This window comes from Fundulus heteroclitus, unplaced genomic scaffold (assembly GCF_011125445.2).
Source record: "Fundulus heteroclitus isolate FHET01 unplaced genomic scaffold, MU-UCD_Fhet_4.1 scaffold_278, whole genome shotgun sequence".
Lineage (NCBI taxonomy): Eukaryota > Metazoa > Chordata > Actinopteri > Cyprinodontiformes > Fundulidae > Fundulus > Fundulus heteroclitus.
Genome location: NW_023396687.1, coordinates 66,443 through 90,386, shown reverse-complemented (window position 1 = coordinate 90,386; position 23,944 = coordinate 66,443). Strand labels below are relative to the sequence as shown.

Below are 23,944 nucleotides of genomic sequence, written 5' to 3'. Positions count from 1 at the left end.
ATTAAGTGAAATAATCTGACAGTTCAGTGAGACAATTATACTATGTTCATTGCATTTATCATATATTTACTCTTTACTACTAAGCAGTTTTAAGGTGTTAGATATTAAAGTGTATTTCATGTGGCTGATCTTTCTCTCATCTTTGCAGAAGGCCTGCAGAAAGCAGAGAACTATGTTGTGACTATAATAAGTGTTTTTATGAACTCTATTCAGCCATCTGGAGTGCTTACCCATAACTGAACTGTGTGAACTGCTTGGTTTTATCTCCAAGGTCACAGTTGTTTTGCTCCCTACCCCTTAGCTGGACAATGCCTAATAAAAAGAAAGGAGGGGACGGAGTGCTTCAGAGCGAGTTTTGGAGATCTGTATTAAGCATCTCAGCTCCTCTCCTTGCTAGATAATTTGAAAACCAAACCTCATTGTTGTCTCTCCTTCTTGTGTTGTTAATGAATGTTTTTGGTGTTTGAACCTGACAACAATTACACTAGAAAAGATTCTTGGAAAAAGGAAAAATATCCAGGCTTTAGACAAGTGAGAAATATCTTAAAAGTTGTGAAATCTTTATTCCAAGTATGTTAATAAGTCAATTAAACTCAAGACTAGCCTGTTAATGCTTCTTTCAGTTTTCATTCTCAACCACTTTTATGGAGAAGATCTTAAAACCACGGCAACTAAATAAGATGAATCTGCTGCATTCAAGAATCATTATTAGGTTATTTATCTTAAAACAGGACAAAGTATTTACACACAAGAACATCAGACACAGTATACTGAGTACATTCACACATGGACTCATTTGTTGGGCTAATTTGTGGACTAATCAGTTACAGGAATCATTTGATTGCAGTGATGAACAAAATATTAAAGGTACCATCATTTTTATCCAGGCATGTTTCATGAGTTTATTTTTTAAATCATTCTTTTGAAGCAAAAGCAATGACTGATTTTCATTTATTTATTGTCGTAGAATGTTTTTTATTATTACTTTTGTCAGATTCAAGTTATTTCTGTGACCATTGTGACCAATTTTGTCCATGTGTGTGTAGAACTTTATTTAAATAGTTTCTCCTAAACAAAACATGTTTTTCAATCACTGTACACATGAATGACGAGACAAACTGTCTTTGTAACTTATTTAGTGTTTCTGTCAGAACTGGTAAACCAACACCTAAAGCAACAAATCCTCATATTAAGCAAAACATTTGAGGCACATAATGTGTTGATGAAAGAAAAAACTGATGTGTATATCTGAAAGTAAAGGATTTAAATGTAAATGTCAGCTTTCCAGCCCTCAGGTCTAAACCTTTCAACACAAAGCTGAATGTCAATAACACTTAGCTGGAACAACTCTACTTCTCAATAAAACTGTTCCAACCTGCCATGACGTTTTTGGATGAGCCTGTGCTGTCTTTCTCCTGGATATTGTCCTTTAACACTTTAGTCTGAATGACAGACAAAAGGCTTGGGACACACTTTGTAGAGGTGAAATGTAGGCTGTAGTAGTACGTCATCAGATACAGCAAAGCTTCACCAAGGTTGTCTTTGGCAAATGTTGGAATGGGAGAGATTCCACCTGCCAGGAGACAGCGAGGCTCATCCAAGAGCAAGACAGGGCAGAGATCTCCTCTGAAGGTACACAGCTGGATCTTCTGTTGGCTAAAAGGACAAAAGAGTGAGTCTTTACGGGGCTGAACATTAAATCACCACTATATCACTATCACAATATCACACTCTCTCCACAGTCCTTTGTGTCCAATATTCACTTCATTAAAGGAGCGTTTGGAGGGAGTTTATTTCTATTTCACCAGTTGAGGAGACTACAGTAAAGTCTACAGGGGTCCCTCAGTTTTAGTCGTCTGCTTTAGTTCTTGTTTTGCTCTTATTGTTCATTTTTTGTTGCATTTATGTGTTATTAATGAGGAACAGAACAACTAAGCATCCTGTTTCTGTAAAATGTAAGAGCTATCAGGTAAAATCATTTGGATTTTAACTAGAAATGGTTGAAGAAAGAATCTAGGTAAAAACAAAGTGAGAAAGGATTATAAAGAGTGTGGAGAGGGTTTATAAAGCTTTAAAATATATCCAAATAAACACAGACACATCTATCTATCAGCCTGACTTCCAGCCAGCAGGATCATGAGCCAAACACAGCTAGAAGCAGCCAAGAACGGCTAAGAGTGAAATATTGGACTATTGTGAAGTGGCCTTCTATGAGTCCTGATCTAAATCCTGTTGAACATGGATGGAAGGAGCTGAAACGGGCGCCTGGAGAAGGCAGCCTTCAGTCCTGAGACAACTGGAGCACTTTGCTCACCAGGAGAATAATTATTATCAGTTTCAAGTTATTTCAGTACCTATTGTTACTATTGTCTTTCTTTCATTAACAGAGGGGTACCTACATCTTTGTCCACGTGTGTACAATACCACCATGGAGGCTTCCTGAGGCTGCAGTTGGTTTTACATGATTAGAAAAGAACAAGGATAGATCTTTATGTTGAATGCATAAGCAGTGCAGGAATATATCATCCAGGATTATCATGATGTACATATATACACAGATGCTTCAGAAAATGCAGTTAATCAGGTTGAGACAGCGTTCATCGTCCCACTATTTTCCATCAAAGTAGGGAAAAGGCTTCAGGATGGAGTTTCAGTTTCTACAGGAGAAATGCTGTCGATACTGTTAGCTGTTCAGTGGTTGAAGAGGTGAGACCATTAAGATCACTCATTTATTCAGACTCTAAATCATCTTTGGTCAGTTTACAGCACAGCCAGTCAGATAGTAGACCAGACGTATTAATTTAGAGACAACAAACACTTTATAGAATCAACATGATGGGGCTCACAGTTAACTTTCTATGGGTACCAGCCCACTGTGGGGTTAAGGGGAATGAAATGGCAGCTATTAGAGCAAAGGAAAGCCCCAAAAGTGTATTAGTTGATACTGATTTTATGTTTAGGAGAACAGAAATGAAGGACATAATAAGAAAGTAAATGAAAGAGACAAGACAAAAAATAATGTGAGAAAGGAATAGGTTAAAGTGAGTTTGGGGAAGATGAGAAAGAACAGTTTTTTTTTTTGTTTTTTTTTTTGCATTGTCAGAATTATCAGGTTAAGAGAAATCAATGCATTCAAAACCTGAGAAATGTGGAAAAATGTGAAAGATCTTATTGAGTTATTAGAAGTAAAAGCTACCAGGCTTGTTTAAAGGTATACTATGCAACCGGGGTTGATTTTCCAGCGAGGCTCCCCACAGAGGGCGAAAGTAAAAGTGCACTGTCGTAAAGATGCTCAGCTTTTCTGGTTTCTCCGTCAAGCCAGGCGCGGTTGTTTTGAGCTTAACAGACAGGCCAACGCAACGAATCACCATGTCTACTAACACAGTGAAAGTATGAACATGCACACAGAGAGATAGAAACCATTCCAATGCAGGGGGAGACAAGCTTTGCACGACCTGCGGAGCGGGGGGAGACAAGCTTTGCGCGCATATCGAGTTCGTTTTTTTTTTTTTTTTGGAATGTTGGGAGGCGGTAGCGTGAGGGAAACCCTACAATGTTACTTACAGTCGCATCAGCAGAAACGCGAGGTCCGCGTCAGCCTTGCAGCCTTCTTTTTTTTTTAGCTCTTGCAATTTGGAAAAAGCTTGCCCGATGTTCACCCGTGTACGACTCCTCTCTCTGTCCAGAACCCTTTTTCCTCTTTCTTGCCTGCTCCGACATGGGCTTTCGCTGTTTTCTCGCTGGTTCCGCCATGCTAACTCCACAGATATCGCCACTGCGCTAGCAACGAGCATGCCTTTCACTGGGGGCGTGTAGCAGTTCTTGCCGTAAAGCAAGACCGACTCTCGCGATGCAGATGAGACATCTGAGCCTGTGGGTGCGGGCCAAGGGCTCCTGCAATTGCAAGTACGGTATTTCCCCCACAGACCACCAGGGCGGCTGAGAAAACCTTTGTTCAACCTGAAATGACTCATTTAATCATCCAAAACGGTATGGAACACATTAATTAACTGAAAAATGTTGCATAGTATGCATTTTAATAGGATCAGGTTTGTTTATGAGCGACATTCAAGCCATATTCCACACCAGTAGATGGCGGTAATGAGGCATTGAGTTGTTTGCTATGCACCATCAAATTAAAAGAAGAAGCCATTTCCGGTTCATCATATTTGAAATAAAATACGTTTCTATACTCCTAAACGTGTTTATAGCTGGGGATTTTTATGTACTTTAAGAAATGGTGTATATATTCTTATTTCCCCTTACCACAACTGGGAAACATTTTGCTATTTAAAAAAACGAAATATATATATATATATATATATATATATATATATATATATATATATATATATATATATATATATATATTTCTGCATTTACTTGTAAAATATGCAATATTTATGCAACATACAAAGATATACATAAAGAAACCCCCGCCTTGAAAAAATACAAAAGAATAAAAAAGTAAGAAAAATGAAATATTGCCTATCGGAAGTTATAGGGAAGTTCACTGCTATTGTTTTCATCCGGGTTTTTCGCGCATACGCGCCGGACTGGTAGGCAAAAGGCGAACACAATGGCGGACGCAAACAGAGAAACTGACGAGTTCTCGACAAATTTTTCTTCTTTAGAAAACGTATCAAAAGATCAAAGATGCTACAGCAGCAGCAGCCGCTTCTCCGGCCCGTGTAGCGATCGCCACCTCTCCTCCGCTGCTATTTAAGTAGAACAATGACTAGAGCAGAATAGGGCTCGGGATCCGCGTTGCATTGTGGGACGTGGCGGCCATATTGACAGCAACGCAACGTTAAAATACCTCTGACATAACGTTGTTGAACGAAGAGACGTAGAAGTAGAGTTGAGAAAGAATAGATATAAAAAATATGTTAAAATCCCGAAAAGGATCTGAAATTTACCGGGACACATTAAATAGAGAAATCAGGGACCGGTATGTTGACAAAATCAGCATTATTATGGAGCGCCGACGACCACTTGTTGCCACTGTTTTGCATATCGGACGTCTTCGGCTGCCTTGTTTACGGTGTGAGCGCCTATACTTCAGAACAGTTCCAAAGCTACAAATCCTTGGAGTCTCATGTGCAGTTTACCAATGGATGGGTTCAGGAGCTGCAGATCATAAAGCCAGTAAACAGTGGGAACACAGTAACTCGTACAAAGGTAAGCTGAGCTGAGACGGGCTCTGGCACATGCTAACCGTTAGTGCTAACAACCACTCACTCATTTAATGTACTTTTAACTAGCTGCTATGTGTTTCAAAGGTTTAGTTAGTAACATTAACTGCCAGCCCTCCCTAAACCCTCCGGGTTTCTCACGTATTTGAGCCTTTTCCCGCTGCCGTTTTATTATTTATGTGCATGTATGTGGTGTCACGGCTGAAGGAAGGAAACAATGTAGGCTATAAAATAAAACCGTGCATCTTTAACTTACCAGAATGAAAATGCAGGGAACACACTCTCATTGACATCGGGATACTGTGGAAAGTTATGATCGGTAGTCTTAAAGCCGCGATCCAAGCGAGCCGACGACTCTTTGTTATCGCAGACACTTGTTCTGCATGGTTGCGCCTCCAGGCAGGAAAGCGGTGGAAAGTTAACCCATTTTCTATGTTTTTCCCATGGCGATCATGTGTTGCGCTGTTACAGCCCACAACACAGCAACGGTTTACCATGGTTGAAATGAAGTTACGGTAAAATTAATCAAATTAAAACACGGCTGAGAGAGGGAGTACAGTATGCGGTAGTCATAGGCAGTAGTCTGAGTAGCGGGGGCGGAGCCGCGGAGGCTTTCAATATGGCGGCCACACAAAGTAATACGTCATGACGACCAAGCCCTATTAAGTTGTATTTACCGGAGATGAAGTGTAGACTGCAAATTCTCTCGTAGAATGATCGCTCCCCCAGTCCATTGGGAGGGTCTGCCTGCGCTCTTATCATTGAAAATATCCAATTCTTTCTTCTTTCCTCATCCTTCGGTAAACGACAGAAACGTACATCCGACGATTTGGAATGCCTCTCTGTGCAACCAGGAACACAACAAGTCGTAGACATTGTTTAGATTCCAAAAATAAACGAACTAAAAGTACACTCTAAATCACCCGTTTTGTCATGTAGTAGACGAGAGCAGCTCTGTTTTTGCCTACCCGCGGGACCCGGATGTAGCGCTGACGTCACGCGTGAACTACCCTATTCTGTTCGCGCGTGCGAATAGAATAACTTTATTATTATTATTGCAAATGTGACAAAGTACAAAACAATGACAGGGCGAATTGTACATGCATTTCACTTCAAAACAACTTCTTAACAGATACCTTTGGATAGTGATCTGTCATACCATAAGATGGAGCACCACTAAGCGAGCACATAAGTAATAAAAAACCTAAAAGAATTAAAAAAACAAGACACCATAAACATCACACCGTTTACACACCTGAATTGTGTCCTAAATAAAATTAAAATAAAACCGTACTAAAGTAAAATAATGAAATAATAACAAAGGGCAATCTTATATCAAATCAAAGTGTTCCAACAAAGATTATAATTTGACAGCAGGTTTGGATTTAGTCAGTCTCAGAGATTTATAATATAAGTCAGTCATTTTTCCAATGGCAAAAAGTGGGCTTTGTCTTAAAATACCTACATCTGTGGATGAAAAATGTTCCCATCAGTATAAGGCAATTTCCTAAATATTCAAAAGCCTTATTTTCACTTTCTAAACCAAATAAAATAATTGTGTCAGATAGTGGCGACAAAACAATGTTCTTACAAACTAGCCAGCTTTGGAAATCTTTCCAGAATTTAAAATTGGTTCACAAAAAAGAATAAATGTTTCAAACTCTCAACGTTTCTCATACAATATACACAATATTCAGTATCAAACTTAAACTTAGATGTCAAAAATTCTTTAGTTGGATATTTTTCATTAATCATTTACAATTGCATCTCTTTAGCTTTTGGTGGCAGAGGTAATGTAATTAGTTCTTATTTTAATAATCTGATCTGCTGTAAAGTCCTTTAAAATGTAATGTCTTCTAATTGGATTTGGGAAAAGTTATTTTAAGAAGAAATTCCTCAACATCTTATTGTTACATCTAATATCCTGGATCTGAATACCTTCAATCTGCAATGATTTCAGTATAGGGGAAATGTTTTTTAACTTGGGATCTAAAACAACAGGGTATAGATTTCAGCAATTTGTTATACAGTTTTTCAAAACAATTTAGCATCCCCAAAATCGACCAAAATCCAACAAGTTCCCCTCTGAATCCATTAAGTGACTAACAGAACAGATGCCTTTAGCATACCACTCCCTTTCGAATACTGACTTTCTGTTGACCAATACATATCTGTTATTCGAAATAGGAATGTTGTGTGGAGTAAAGTTATGTTTGTAAATCAATTTCCAATACAAGAGTATTTGCTGATGAAACGCAGAGAGTTTGACTTGCAATGAATTACAGTTAAAGTCACATCATAAAAGGAAATCAGTTCCTCCCATTTTTCCAAAAATAAAATTAGGAATCGTAAACCAAAAGGAATCTGTATTTTTAAGAAAAGCTTTTAGCCATTTTAATTTAAGGACCCCGTTCATTACATCAAAATCAATAACATTCAGTCCTCCTTCATCCAATGATTTAACCACATCTTCTTTTCTTATGTAATGACATCTATTCCTCCAAATGAATTTCAGAAGAATATCATTAGTTCTCTTGATTAATTCCCTTGATACTGACAGAGAAGAGGCCGGATAAATTATTCTAGAAAGACCCTCCATTTTGGACAATAACACTATACCAAATAAAGAAATGTCTCTCCTTAACCAACTGTTTAAAATAGATTTGCAATTATCCAATTTCTTCACAAAGTTCAAATTCTTATTTTTTTTTCATATTTTTGGAGATAACTATACCTAAATATTTTACCTCTGATTTAATGTTAATGTTGTATAGGGATTGAATTGTTGGGTTGTGTAGTGGCAATAGTTCACATTTATTTAAATTTAAGTTTAAACCTGAAACAGAGAATTGGTTTAACTCTAAAGCTAAACGAATTTGTCCTACATTTTTTAAAAACAGAGTGGTATCATCAGCTAACTGATTTTAATTTGTTTATTCAACACTGAAATACCTTGGATATCACTGTTCTGAATACGGATTGAAAGAATTTCTGCAACCAGAATAAACAATAAGGGGGAGCATCCACATCCTTGTCGTATACCTCTTTTAATCTCAAACCTACGGCAAATACCTCTCCCATAATTAACTGAACTGTTTATTCCTTTGCATAAATTTGCGATCGCTTTAATAAATTTATCGCCAAATCCAAAATTATGTAGAGTTTTTAGCATAAATGTGTGTTTCAAAGAATCAAATGCTTTATAAAAATCTAAAAATAGAATAAAACCCTGTTTTTGTATCAGTTCTTTATACTCTATTAAGTCTAGTACTAATCTAATATTATTGTGAATGGATCGTCCCTTCAAAAAACCTGATTGCGATTCACTAATAACTGCTGAAAGGCCTTTTTTAAGTCTAGCAGCGATGGCTCCTGAGAATATTTTATAATCAACGTTAAGCAGTGTAATTGGTCTCAAGTTGTCCAACAACCTTTGATCTTTACCAGACTTGGGAATTAAGGATATCAGCCCCTGCTTCCTACTTGCTGTCAGTTCACCATTTTCCAGACATTCATTGATAACTTTAAAAAGCATTTCCCTTATATCAGCCCAAAAATGTTGATAAAAATTGGTTGTGAGGCCATCTGTTCTTGGGCTTTTGTTCAGGAACATTTTGCCAATAGCTGCATCTAATTCCTCAATCCTAAAATCAGAATCACATGAACTTTTCCATTCTGTTCCATTGATTAAGAGACACGCTACTTTCTACTTTTTTCTAACTTACAAAAATATGCTGAATTCTTTTCCCCCTCCTCTAACCATTTTGCTTTGGATCTTATGAAAGCTCCTTTAGCTTTTTCCAAATAAAGTTTATCTAGCTGACTTTGGAGCTGAATTAACCTTTTCTTATTTTCGTCATTATCATCCAGTGAACCACAATATTGGGAAATATCCCTCAGTATGTTGCTTTCATATTATTTCCTTTTTCTCTGTAGTGTTTTGCTAAAGTAAATCGAAAATTCTCTAATTTTAAATTTAATATATTCCCCTTTTACTTACATAATATTCAAATGTTTCATCCCTTTAAATACTATGAAAATTTCCTTTATTTTTGAACAGTAATCCTCATTAATCAATAAGTTAGCATTAAATTTCCAGTAGCTCTTGTTATTATGTGATCTTGTGGAAGGTACTAGTGTTAGGATTATACAGCAGTGATCTGAAAGTGGAGCTTTAGAAATGGTTACTGCTGAAACAAGCCTGGATATTTCAAAACAAACAAGCCAGTTATCAATTCTAGATTTGATATTATCATTTGGTTTAAACCATGTGAACTCCTGTCTATCAGGATTTTTCTCTCTCCAGATATCAATCAAAATATGCCATGAAATTATAGATAATCTCATTGAGTCTTGTTCTACCTGTTCTCGAGGGCCACCTGTCAATCCATTCATCTGAACTCATATTCCCCCAAACACTAAATTGCCCGTGGGATAAAGGATTTTAAGATCCATTATGACACCGGTTATTTTTACCAGTAAGCTTTTATTTTGCATTTCGTTATTGTATCCGCAGACATTTGTAATAAAAAACAACCTATCCTCTGTTTTTACAACCACAGTTATCCAATGTCCTGCTACATCTGCTCTGTGTGTTAAAATCTGCCAATGAAACTTGTTAAAGCAGATAGCAACACCAGCTGACTTATTTGAACCATGACTGAATAACATCCTGTCGCCCCATTGGTTAACCCAGAACCTTTCATCCACTTCTGCTGAATGAGTTTCTTGTAATAGAAAACAGTGACAGTTTTGCCCATTACAAAACAAAAAGAGTGCTTTTCTTTTCCCAATGTCTTTGATGCCCCGAACATTTAAAGAACTGAATGAAAGCTTTGTATTCATAACGAGAACACCTAGAAAAAAAACAAAAAAAACATTTATAGGTTGAAGGTTGAACTTCTCACCTTACTAACAGCAGATGGCTTCCTTCCCTATCAAACCAGTGCGTCCCGTCTTTATGTCATCCTGAAAACTTCTCCGTCTGCCTCTCTTAGCCGTCTCCAATCCTGCGTCCCTCAATGAAGCCGTGTGGACCTCGGAAAAAGGCTTGTTTCCCTGCTCGCCTGGCCTGCTCGATTTGTGGCCACAGCCTTTTCCTCTCCTCCAGGTCTTCTTTTGGCATCATCTCAGCAAACTGGATCCCTGCTTCTTTGCAAACAGCCAAGCCTTTGCTTCTCTTCCAGATGTCTTCTTCCACTCGTCTGTGGGTGAAGAGAATCATCACGTGTCTTTTTCTGTTGTCGGTCTTCCTTCCAAGCCTGTGCACTATGTCCACCGCATCATCAGTTTTTCCTTTTAGGTCAGGGACAACTTTCTGGAGAATGTGGACCACTCTTGCGCGGATGTCCTCTCCCTCTCTTTCCTCCAAACCTTTGATGCGGAGACACCACCTTATTCTGTATCTTTCTTGCTCTCGGACTCGCTCTGTCAACTCAGAAACTTCTTTCTTCAAGGAAACATTTTGCTCCTCCAATTGTTTCACGTTTTTTTTACACTCCTGCACTTCTTCGGCATTAAACTGGACCGCTTTTGTTAAGTTAGCAAGCATTGTGCCACTCTGCCTAATTTGCTCCTTCATATCCACAAGCTGATTCTCCACTCTCTTTTCAAGATTTAGAATGGCTTGAAGAATGGCTTCATTTGAAACGGGGAGATTCGCTTGTTTCATCTGGCTTTGTTTTCTTTCCTGTCTGAGTCTTACTCGGAGTCGGAGGAGCAGAGTTGCCTTCACGCTCCCTCTTGTTTAATAGAGCTTGGGATCCACGTTGCATTGTGGGACGTGGCGGCCATGTTGATGGCTACGCGAACGTTACGCAACGAAAAGTGGAAAAAACGGCAGTACAAACAATGACTAACACAGTGAAGGTATGAACATCAAGCTTCCCGCAGCGCTATCTTGGCGAAGCGGCGGCCGCCTCGCCAGTTTTATTATTATTATTATTATTATTATTCTTTTTTTTTTTATGTTGGCGAGACGCTACCGCCACCGCCTCGCCAAGCCGCAGCCGCAGCAGCCGCCGCCGCCGCCGCCGCCGCCTCGCCTCGGCCGCCTCGCCTCGGCCGCCGCGGTAGCGTCTCGCCAACATAAAAAAAATATAAATAATAATAATAATAATAATAATAATAATAATAATAATAAAATTCAATATGATTGCATGTTAATTTGACGTTAACACGCGGTTCTTTGTTGTTGCTTTCGCGCCTGCATATAGTGAATGGCAGGGCAAAAACACATGGAGTTCTCGCCGTAAAGCGAGACTTCTGTGTGTGCGGGCCGTGAGCTCTTGCAATTGCAAGTACGGTATTTCCCCCACAGACCCCCAGGGCGGCCGAGAAAACCTTTGTTCGACCTGAAATGACTCATTTAATCATCCAAAACGGTATGGAGCACATTAATTAACTGAAAAATGTTGCATAGTATGCCTTTAACGCTGACATAACGTTGTTGAACGAAGAGACGTAGAAGTAGAATAGATAGAAAAAAGTTAAAATCCCGAAAAGGATCTGGAATTTACCGGGACACATTAAACAGAGAAGCCAGGGACTGGTATGTTGACAAAATCTGCATTATTAATTATTTGGATCCATATGAAGTTCCAAACAATGAGTGGAGCACCGACTACGACTTGTTGCCACTGTTTTGCATATCAGACGTCTTCTGCTACCTTGTTTGTGGTATGAGCGCCTATACTTCAGAACAGTTCCGAAGCTACAAGTCCTTGGAGTCTCATTTGCAGTTCATGAATGAATGGGTTCAGGAGCTGCAGATCTTAAAGCCAGCAAACAGTGGGAACACAGTAATTCATACAAAGGTAAGCTGTGCTCAGACGGGCTCTGGCACCTGCTAACCGTTAGTGCTAACAACCACTCACGCATGTAATGTACTTTTAACTAGCTGCTATGTGTTTCAAAGGTGTAGTTAGTAACGAAGAGGATGAAATGCTATATCAACCGTCTCTGGGCGCGCATTCATGCATGTATGTGGTGTCGCGGCTGAAGGAAAGAAACAATGTAGGCTATAAAGTAAAACCGTGCATCTTTAACTTACCAGAATGAAAATGCAGGGAACACACTCTCACTGACATCGGGATACTGTGGAAAGTTATGTTCGGTCGTCTTACAGCCGCGATCCAAGCGAGCCGACGACTCTTTGTTATCTCTGACACTTGTTCTCTGTGGTTGCGCCTCCAGGCAGGAAAGCGGTGGAAAGTTAACCCATTTTCTATGTTTTTCCCATGGCGATCATGTGTTGCGCTGTTACAGCCCACAACACAGCAACGGTTTACCATGGTTGAAATCATGTTAAGGTGAAATTAATCAAATTAAAACACGGCTGAGAGGGAGTACAGTACGCAGTAGTCATAGGCAGTAGTCTGAGTAGCGGTAAAGGAGGCAGTCAACATGGCGGCCACACAAAGTAATACGTCGTGACGCCCAAGCCCTATTGGGACTCCTCCATCGCATAGTCGTGTTCCACATTCTTACCGACTTGGTCGAGTTTTGGCTCTCTTTCAAGTTCTCTAAGATCCAGTTTGAGCTTGGCAGGTTTTATGACTTTCTGAGGCTCCATGATAAAGTTTTAGGCTGGAAAATTACAGAATTTTGGACAAAATTTTGGAACCTTCTGGAAAGAACGTCTGCTCAGTTCGCCATCTTCACCGCCCCTCGCGTGCGTAAATGAGCTGATGGTACGGATCATGCTACCGGCACGGATCAGGTAGTGACAATGCGTTCTTGAGCGTTCTCGTGTGCTCGTGACACGTCATCAGCCTCAGCCCGAGCACTGTTCCAATGCTGAGAACGCCAAACCGAGAACGCACCACATCCCCGGATGTTGTTCTCGCCCCGCCCTCTTTATCGAGCATGCATCAGAGCAGACTTGTGCGTTCTTCAGACTGACCGCTTGCCCAGAATGCACCGCGGCCGCAGCTTGATTCGAGACGGCGCAAACAGAGCTCACAGCGGTAAGTTAAAAATTCCCTTTTCTGCTGCTGTTGTTGTTGTTCAAAAGTACGTTTTCAGATCGTTTGAGGCGAGAACATTATACATTTAAGCTTCCCTATGTGGGCTGTTTACAGAGTTAGTGCGTAATTTCAAATGGACAATTATGCATACAGCCAAACTGCTGACAAAGTGGTTTATGGATAACAAGGTCAGTGTTTTGTGTTGAGATAGTTTTTAATATAATGGAATTAAAAAAAGAGTGGGTAGACAGAAGGAGAGGTCAAATGGCAAATCATTATATAAGAACTAAATATTATAGCTATTTAGATATATATACAGATTGATCAAAAGATGTTAAAGGAAAAGTAGGTATAGGAATATACATTCCAATGATGAAGGTAAGCATTGGGAGGAGATTACCTGATCAGATGTCAGTATATACAGCAGAAATTATGGCAATAATTATAGGATTACAATGGATAGAGGAAGTAAAACAGGGATAGAGTAGTTTGTTGTGTTGATTCTTTGGCAGCCCTTCACAGTATCCAACATATATATTATTATTATTACATGAACTCAGAAAGAGAAGATTTATTATTAGAAATACATCAAAGTTTGTTTAGAATACAAAAACTTTAGATAAATGTAAAGTTTTGTTGGGTTCGAGCCCATGTAGGAATAAATGGAAATGAAAGAGCAGACCAAATAGCTAAAAAAAATCAATTAGAACAAATAATATTATAAACATACCATATGGGAAAGGAGAAGCTAAGACAATAATTAAAAAAAGAAATTAAGGAAAAATGGCAGAATAGATGGAACATATATAAAAGTGGAAGAAATTATTATAGTGTACAGAAATTTATTAATGCCAAAGGTGTGATTAGAAAGAATAGAAGAGAGGAGACTATTTTAAGAAGGCTAAGATTTGATCATACTGGGTTAAATAAAACATTATTTTTATTAAAGAAAATAGAAACAGATGAATGTATAGAATGTAAAGTAACAGAAAATGTAGAACATATTTTATTATATTGTAGGAAATATGATGAAAAAAGGATAAGAGTAAAACAAAAGACAAATAGGAAGGGAATGGAATTTGAAAGGATTAATAGGAACAACAGGAGAGGGGATAAAGCAAATGCAGAAAACTGTTATTAAATATCTTAAGAATACAGGATTATACTATAAGATTTAAAGGTATAGGTATATATGGATGTACGCATAAATGTGTATGTATATATGTGTGTGTGTGTGTGTGTTTGTGTATAGATAGATAGATAGATAGATAGATAGATAGATAGATAGATAGATAGATAGATAGATAGATAGATAGATAGATAGATAGATAGATAGATAGATAGATAGATAGATAGATAGATAGATAGATAGAAAGTAATCATCACATTGATATGGCCCATGCTACATACTCCGGTACAGTAGGTGGCGGTATGCACCATAAAGTTAAGGTTGCAATCTGCCATTAAACAAAAAGTAGAAGAAGAACAGCCGCGTTGATCACTTCCGGGTTCTTTGTCCTTGTGTTGCTGTGAGGCCAGAATCGGGAGTGTTGGTGAATCTGAAAGAGAGCAGCAGCTGCTGCAGGTGATGAAGTCTGGAAAGAAGTCCAGCAGCTGGAGGCACAGCGGAGAAACTGGAGGGAAGCAGGAGCTCAAAGAGCGGCAGGACGCAGCAGAGGAGACACCAATGATGGGGGATGTTTTCCAGCCCAGAGTTCTGCTGCACCGATTAGGTTTGGAGATTTCCTTCTTCATGTTAACTGTGTGGATGGAGCTAAAGTTTAGGAGCCGTTTTCAGCAGCTGATGGATTCCTCCTCTTCATCAGAACTCGTTGCAGGGTTTCCCCCAGAAAACTGGCTAAGCCTGCAGCTCTGCACAGGTGGTGCTAATGCTAGCTTAGCATGTAGCATAAGAGGTGCTAATGCTAGCTTAGCATGTGGCACATGGGATGCTAAAGCTAGTTTAGCATGTAGCAACATTCAGCATCAAGTTCTTTTTGTTTGTCTGCCTGGTAAAGTCTCCCCCCCCCCCCCCCCCCCCCCAAACATCACTTTTTGGTTTATCTTGTCTGGAAAGATGGTTGTTTCTATGGAAGACCAATCCTGCCATAATTTAAATGGATTTAGACTACATGCAGAAATAAATAAGAACAAGAATTCCTTTATTGTCCCGCAATTGGACATTTCTGGTGTGACAAACACAATGACAGTTACACACTATATCAGTGAGGCAAAAAAGAGAAAACCAGTGAAATCTAAAGTTTGTTCTAAAGAAATACCAAGAGTAGAAGATACTGGTAAAATATCAGAGTAAATATTGACCAAGGAAAGAAAAAAATACTTTGATAGTGGAAGTATTTAAATCAAGAACATTTAATGTTTTTATTAATCAGAATATTATTCAATAATACTATACCAATAATACTATTCAACAGAATAATATTCTGTTGAACAGAACATATATTATTATTATATATAATAATAACAGAACATATATAATGCAACCCTTCCAATCACCATCATTGGTCATCAGGTTTGTAACTTTGAACCAAGGAAAGGAAGAGTAAAGAAAACTGTAGAGGAAGAAGACAGTGGTTCCTAGACTAATCAGCTTGTGGCCTTTGAGAGACTGGTGCTACGAACATTGGGGTGACAAAGGTGAGGGGGTCGATCCTGATTTGCAACTGTTTGATCTGCTTTTATGATTTGTACTGCATCACGTTGGTGATGACCCATCCAAATACAAGTAGAACCACAGTAATGGTCATAACCTGAATGTTGGTCCAATCTGTAGCTCGAGGGACCGAGCTCAACTTTGATGGGGTGAGACTGAATTTAATCTGCTGGGTAAAACATGTCTTTCTATTCTGACATCAATGATGTAATTGTATACTTATAAATAAATCTATTAGCCTACTTCAATCACTGAATCAAATTTGACAATGTCAAGGTGATGCAGAACCATATTTCTGATGTGGACTACTGGACCTTGAGATGGGGATCAGAAAACGGTTTGGTTGGGCAGTTTTAGTCTGTAAATTTGTCATGGTGGTTGTAATATAACAGATCTTCTGTCTCTGGGGTGCTAACAAATCACCTGTTACCTGCCCGTTCAATTTTGGTTTCCACACCTGCATCTTTGAGGATCATTCTAGCCTGACAGTTTTGTTCATGGGAATCATTCCTTAGACCACACAGGTAATTGGTTAAATCTCTGATAAATGAAATACTTGGACATACACAGTGAATGTCCTTAGTTTTGGTACACAAGTCTAAGTTGGGGACCAAATAAAGTTTTGGGTCAGCATCATGATATTCTAACATTTAGGGGGTTTGTAGGTGTATGTGAGACAGACCTTGCCTAAAACTGACATTCAATATTGACTTAGGCCTATACACGTTAGCTCTTTTGGTTATGGGAAGGTTTCATTGTGAAACACTGCTATATTTCCACACCTAATTCCCTCTTTTCTAAGATTTGTAAAGACGTTGCATTAGTGCTTGTATCTGTACACTGTTGGTGGTCAACATGACGCCTTTGGCCGTTTGATCAGTTTCAGTCTCTGTTGACATTGTTGTAACATTGTAAAGATCTAGTTGTTCATAAAGCATGTGATGTGTTTCAGTGTTGGCTGCAGATGTTAAAGAAGAGGCTCCTGAAGAACAGAGTCCTGAGGGGGAGCAGCAGGAGTCAGAGCCCCTCCACATAAAGGAGGAACAGGAGGAACCCGGGGCCCGTCAGGAAGGAGAGCAGCTCCTTGTGAAGGAGGAGACTGATAGCAGGTTTCCATTAACTGCTGCTCCTACCAACAGTAAGGATTTATTCAGTTTGTTTCTGTGTCCCGTGTTGCAGCTAAAGGCCAAAACTCACTGGATTCAATTGCATCCAGTCAGACAAAACTATAAAGATTAATGTGTCACTGTCATTAAAATGTTATTCAAACGCAACACACAATAAGATTAATTTATGTGATAATGTAGGAAATTTAGGGCAAACTATTAGAATGTTAAAACCTATATTTACATTATATTTAAATGCCCTTTGTAATCCAGGGAGGAATACCAAGCAGTTTTGCATATGTTATACATTTGCAACGTGAAAACTGAGTAGGTCTCCTCTCTGCTCTCTTTGCTCTGACTACATGCAGGTTTTTCAGGATGAGGCAGCTGCCTGTGCCTGTGAGGCAAAATTGAGGGAAGTATGGAGGGACTCACTGCAGCTCGAGTTGCTGTTCTGAGAGAATAGCAATAGACCCAATCAATTTTTTGTGGTCCTTAATATTAACGTCACTCTAAATGTAACTTTTCCTTTGATTTCTACATTAAAAACCTTCTTTGTCCTTGGCCAATCAGTGAAAAAAAGTCTGTTCACTTCACTTTGTGTCCCTTCTCCAGTTTGATTGGCCCTACTCTTGATTAGTGATGAAAAAAGTCATACTGGTACTGAAAAAACTATAATCAAAGTGCTCATAAAGGTGGTGGATAGCTGGGCCAAATGGAACCGGTTTAAATGGGACAAAAGTTTCCAGCCTGAACACAACGTAAAACCGGCCCACGGTCAGCATTTTTATTGAAGCAAAACTCGGCAAAAACCTTAATGGATTTTCACAGGATTGTCTTGTTGCAAACCTTAAACATGGAGTGACATAAACGTGTACGTAAATACATTGTTCACTGTATTTATGTATGTTGAGTACAGTTAGATGTAATATAATGAGAGAGAGAGAGAGAGATATTACTGTGTCGTCAGATTTATAAAAACGTAAGCACACCACGCTTTTAAATATAAAATTATTACATACTGTTCAATAAATCATAAGCTTTTTTTTAATTAAGAGTAATTTTCATTTGAAGGTCCTTTTATGGGGGCCGCCGTCTTGGTGAAGAACAGTACTGCCTCCTCCCAGTTTGTGACGTCAGGTCGCGGGACCGGCTGTAGAGCAAGTCCCAATGCCCTATCTCTCCCCTTGTCAATAAATATCTGTTTTAATGCCAAAACATTTTTAACGGCTTAAACAAAGATAGACATGGCATTAAGAATTTAAATTAGTACTAATTTTACATTTAGAGACATAAAGACAACAAATTTGCACTAAAGTACGGTTTATGGATTGGGTTCTGCAGTGTTATAAGATGAGTATAAAACTCATCTTTAGAACAATCTCTGCTCCCCTTCTTGGGGGAGTGGGGGTGAACGCGGCCTGGGTGTCTATTGTCATGTGTGTTGAGAGTTGTTAGTGTTGGGGTGGGATTACATTTTCAGGTGAGGATGTTTGGAGGGCTATGTGTCCAGCTGCCTATCTCAGTCCTGGTCCATGTCGTCTCCATCGAGGGAACAGCGGTCTGTATTATAAATATAATACCCAAAATAAAGTGTTGCTAACGTGTGTTACTTTGAGCGCGTTGTGCTGGTAAATTGGCTTGGGTGGTTTAACATTTAACTGAGTTTGACTCAGTCAAAAAAAAAAAAAGTCTTGAACTCTGAATTGTGAAAAGGAACAACCAAAAGACTGACAATCGGGCCTCGGCCCATCTAGGAGCCCTGCCTGACAGGAGCCAGAGAACGTACAAAATCTTTATCTGATCGCAGGAATAAAGCAGAGGTGAACAATTAAACACTAGTTTGCACTGAAATAAAAAACCACCACAATCCCCGCTTTCGCCAGAGAATCTTTCAGGGCACGGTGACGTACCTTCAGGAGGCGGATACAAATTACTGACCTTCGCATTCTGATCAGCGGGAGGCGGGGTGACGGGAGCCTGATTGACGGGTTGAGACAACACGGAAGTCACGGAGTTGGTTAGCTGGCTAAGCTGCGCAGCTACCAACTGAAGCTGGTTGTGAGTGGAGCTAATGGCTAAACCAAGAGACTGCATTTGTTCCTGTTGTGCAGCTAGCTGCCGCCCGCATCTGCTGGGCTTTGGTGGCCAGAGCCTTCTGTCATGTTTTTCAAATGTTTATCCCACATGCTGATACGAACGGGAGACCAGTACACAGTTTTAAGGTGTTTATTTTTAAAGGAAACAATGCAGAACAGAGAACGAAGCTACTCGTAGCCTGGAACGAGGCCTGAGCGTCGGGGGCAGGGATGACTGTAAGGAAAGGGGAATAATGAGTCAAAGGCAAGAACCAGGAACGTGTCAGAATCGTGCGCTGCTTACCATTAGTCGAAGAGACCTAACCGGGGAAGAGTAAGTGCCGAGGGAACTAGTGTGCCTACTCTAGTAGGTGGGTGGTGGCTGGAGGGCGGCAGATGGAGCTGGCGAGAGATCCGAGACAACCTCAGCAGGCAGGAGCGAAAGACTGATTGACCAGAGAACAGGAAGCTTGAGGGTGCCAGTGGAATCCGGGAGGGGAAACCTCAAGCCCGACTTGGTAACGGCAAGGGAGCATGAGGGGGAACGCCACAGCAAAATCTGAGCAGAGAACTCCACTGGTACACAATCCTTTTCGGAGCTCCAAGACAGGTGAGTGCATCCATGCACACAAAACTGTGACAAAACAGGAGATCAAAAATTAGTCCAAAGTCAGAGAAGGCAAAAACTCACAGCAAGCAGAATCCAAGGCTTGGTCAGAGGACACGTTGTAACACAACTGGTTTAAGGCTCTTGCATCTTCCGTCTGTCTGTGCGCCGCTTAAGAAGCCAGAGGAATCTGCCTCTGACGAGCCGCAGGTGTGGGGCACGCCCCCTCAGACACCACCACCACCTGTGGAAAAAACCCAGAGCAGGAAGACGCATGCAGAACCCTGACAAACAGTCTTATAATCTGATGCTCTTTTATGTGTGGACATGGACACACGAGGCACATTGGACAAAGCGTAATATTTTGTTTTAAAAGCATGGCTGAAAAGGTCAATGTCGTGTCATCAGCACTTTAAGGTTAAAAAAGGTAGCTCTACAAAGAACTGAGGTTTTGCAGGGCTTATAACAGTCATGTCATTTTATTCTGTGTTTTACTGTTCTGCATGTTCTGTCAAAGAATTTAATCTAGCAAAATTTCCTAAATATATCAGAATCAAAATGTGCCTCAGTAAAGGATGAAATCCAAACATTTTCTAATCTGCCTAATGTCTTTCAATATTTCCTGCAGATGTTAAGCAGAAGCTGATTGTTAAAGAAGAAGCTTCTTTAGACCACAGACCTCCTGATGACCTGGATGACCCAAAGCCCCCCCACATAAAGGAGGAACAGGAGGGAGTCTACATCAGTCTGCCCGGAGAGCAGCTCAATGGGAAGGAGGTGAATAATGCCATCAGGTTTCCAGTTGATGAACAGTCTCTGCTGCTCTCACAGCTTTATCCAGACCAGATTAAAGGCAGAGAGCTTCCAGAAGAGAATGATGGAGAAGAATCCATCAGGATACAAGATCATGGAGATGCTTCAATTTCTTCAGAGGCTGAAGACACTGAGGAGGATGAAGAAGACAGTAATGTAGAGCACCCTCTTTCTGAGCTGAAACACTTGTCAGACTCTGGATATAAGAAATCTTCTACAGAGAAGAAAAAATGCAGGAAAGGCAACACAGGAGTTAAGCTTAGCTGCAAAGACTGTGGTAAAACATTTATGAGAAATTCAGCTTTAAACACACACATGAGAATCCACAAAGGAGAGAAGCCTTTCTGTTGTGATCTATGTGGAAAAAGATTTAACCAGAAATCTAATTTAAACACACACATGAGAATTCATACAGGACAGAAGCCTTTCTGTTGTGATCTATGTGGACAAAGATTTAGCCACAAATCCGCTTTAAACCCACACATGAGAATCCATACAGGACAGAAGCCTTTCTGTTGTGATCTATGTGGACAAAGCTTTAGTCGAAAATCACATGTAATCACACACATGAGAATCCATACAGGACAGAAGCCTTTTTGTTGTGATCTATGTGGACAAAGATTTAGCGAGAAAGGGAATTTAATCAGACACATGAGAATCCATACAGGACAGAAGCCTTTTTGTTGTGATCTATGTGGACAAAGATTTAGCGAGAAAGGGAATTTAATCACACACATGAGAATCCATACAGGACCGAAGTCTTTTTGTTGTGATCTATGTGGACAAAGATTTAGCGAGAAAGGAAATTTAATCACACACATGAAAATCCATACAGGACAGAAGCCTTTTTGTTGTGATCTATGTGGTAAAAGATTTAGCGAGAAAGGAAATTTAATCACACATATGAGAATCCATACAGGACAGAAGCCTTTCTGTTGTGATCTATGTGGACAAAGCTTTAGTCGAAAATCACATGTAATCACACACATGAGAATCCATACAGGACAGAAGCCTTTCTGTTGTGATCTATGTGGACAAATATTTAGCGAGAAAGGAAATTTAAACAGACACATGAGAATACATGCAGGCCAGAAGCCTTTTTGTTGTGATCTATGTGGACAAAGATTTAGCGAGAAAGGAAATTTAATCACACACATGAGAATCCATACAGGACAGAAGCCTTTTTGTTGTGATCTATGTGGAAAAAGATTTGGCGACTAAATCTGGTTTAAACAGACACACTAGAGTCCATACAATGCAAGACAAGGCAAGTTTTTTGTATAGCACATTTCAATACAAGGACAATGCAAAGGGCTTTACATGATTAAAATGTAGGAAAATAAAGACAGAAACAAATTTCACTACAAATTTAAATGATGTTTCAGTTAACAGTTTAACTAGAACAGTTAAGGGCAATCCTAAACAAATGTGTTTATAATCGTGATTTAAAATAACTCACTTTTTACACTTTTTACAGTCATCTGGATGTTTGTTTCAGTTGGTAGAATGTAGGAAGTCAACTTTGTACAGGTTGTAAATCGCTTTGGGGTCGTCGGACTATTTAATGTGCTATACAAGTACAAGCCATTTACCAAATTAGGCTTTAATCAGAAGACCTTAGTGGTCTGGAGGGTTGATACGCTGATACCAAGTCGGACATGTATTTAGGTGCTAAGCCATTCAGGGATTTTATAGACTAACACATTTATTTTAAACTGTATTTTCTGCGATACAGGGAGTTAGTGTAAGTTCTTAAGGACCAGGTCGATGTTCTCTGCTTTCTTAGTCTTGTTGAGGATGTGAGCAGCAGCGTTCTGGATCAGCTGCAGCTGTCTGATTTTTTTGGTGGACCTGTGAAAACACCATTTCAGTTTTTGATTTCAGTAAAATTAAATGCATGGATTAGTTTTTCCGTAACCTGCTGAGACGTCAGTCCTTGAATCTTGGAAATGTTCTTCAGGTGATAGAAGGCAGACTTTGTAATTGCGTTTAGATGCCTTTAGAGGTCCATGCCTGAGTCCATTAGTGCAACAGCCCTCAAACTGGGGTCACCAGACCATGGGTTGGGGGTCTGTGAAACTATGTAGTTGGGCCTGAGGGAGGCACTGTTCAGGATGTCGTGTTTGAGCTAAGTATCACAATGGACAAATATTTAACTCTGTCCAAATTATCATGTAGGGTAAAAGCCAAATCAGCTAAAATTAGGAAGTATGGCAACAGTTACATTGAGTTTGGATTTATGGAGAATGAGGATTGGAGACCAAAATGTGTTTGTCTTCAAGTGCAAGAAAACAAGCTTTGTATCTGGTGGCGTAGCGCAATGCAAACAGTAAGAAGCCACACTCAATAGGAATGGACCTTGTGCTTCCTGCTACGGTGGACATGTTTGAGGTTCTACTTGGTACAGATGCAGCTAACAAGTTGAAAACTGTCCCGCTTTCAGACGACACGATGAGAAGAAGAATTAAAGAACTGTCGGCTGACATTCAGGAACAGTTATTGGATAGACTGTGATCATGTGATCAGTTTTCTACAGCTGAATGAACCTACAGACATTTCCATTGCTGCTCAACTGATAGCTCTGGTGCTCTATCCCTGGGAGGGAAACATTTTGGAGGATTTTGGTTTCTGCAAGGAGGTCTTGGGCAGGACAACTGGTGAGGAAATATTTAAGCTAGTTGATGCTTTTCTGACTGAAGTGAGACTGAGCTGGAAAAATGTCTCTCTGTTTGTATGGATGGCTCAGCAGTGATGACCGGCCCAAAGAGTGGAGTTGAAGCGTGGATAAAATCCATCAATCCATGCGTTATAGCTACCCACTGTGTCCTGCATCAGCAGGCAATAGCTTCCAGAGACATGGACCCAGATCTTCTGTTCTGAACACAGCTATCACTGCAGTTAACTTTGTGAAATCCAGAGCTTTGAAATCACGGCTGTTTGGTCAACTTTGCCCAAATCTGGAAGCTGAACATAACGCACTGCTTAATAACTGAGGTGTGATGGTTGTCTCGTGGAAAAGTGTTGCAGAGAGTTTTTGAGCTACACGGAGAAATGGCTGAATGTTATGAGAGGAAAAAATTGACATTTACATTTCTTTCATGATCCAGACTGCATTGCCAAGTTAGCCAATCTTAGTTCAACATATTGAACAGCCTCAACCTCTCCATCCAAGGAAGCTACACATCTATCCTTGAAGTTAGTGACAAAATCACCACCTTTATGAAGAAGAAGAATAAAAGATGGAATAACAGACATGTTCCCCAACTGACTGACTTTTTAAACAATGAGAAGCTGTCTGTTGCTATTGTGAGGGATGTTGAGACTTCACACCTAACATCACTGTGTGAGAACTTCAGCTCATATTTCTCTGATGTGAACACTGATGCCTGGGACTGGGTGCTGATCCATTTTCACCTGCTGCAACAAGAAATGGCTTAAGAGGTAAAACAGAAGAACAGCTCTTGGAGTTATCTTGTGACAGAACATTGAAGGCCAGATTCCAAC

At 39.8% G+C, this 23,944-nt stretch overlaps 1 long non-coding RNA gene across 1 annotated transcript; it reads left to right on the top strand.

Annotated features, from left to right (window-relative positions):
• Positions 1-16,925: 16,925 nt before the first annotated feature.
• LOC118559338 lies at positions 16,926-17,544 on the top strand. Its single transcript, XR_004928792.1, has 2 exons — positions 16,926-16,974; positions 17,311-17,544. It is a non-coding gene; the product is annotated as an uncharacterized LOC118559338 (long non-coding RNA).
• Positions 17,545-23,944: the final 6,400 nt, after the last annotated feature.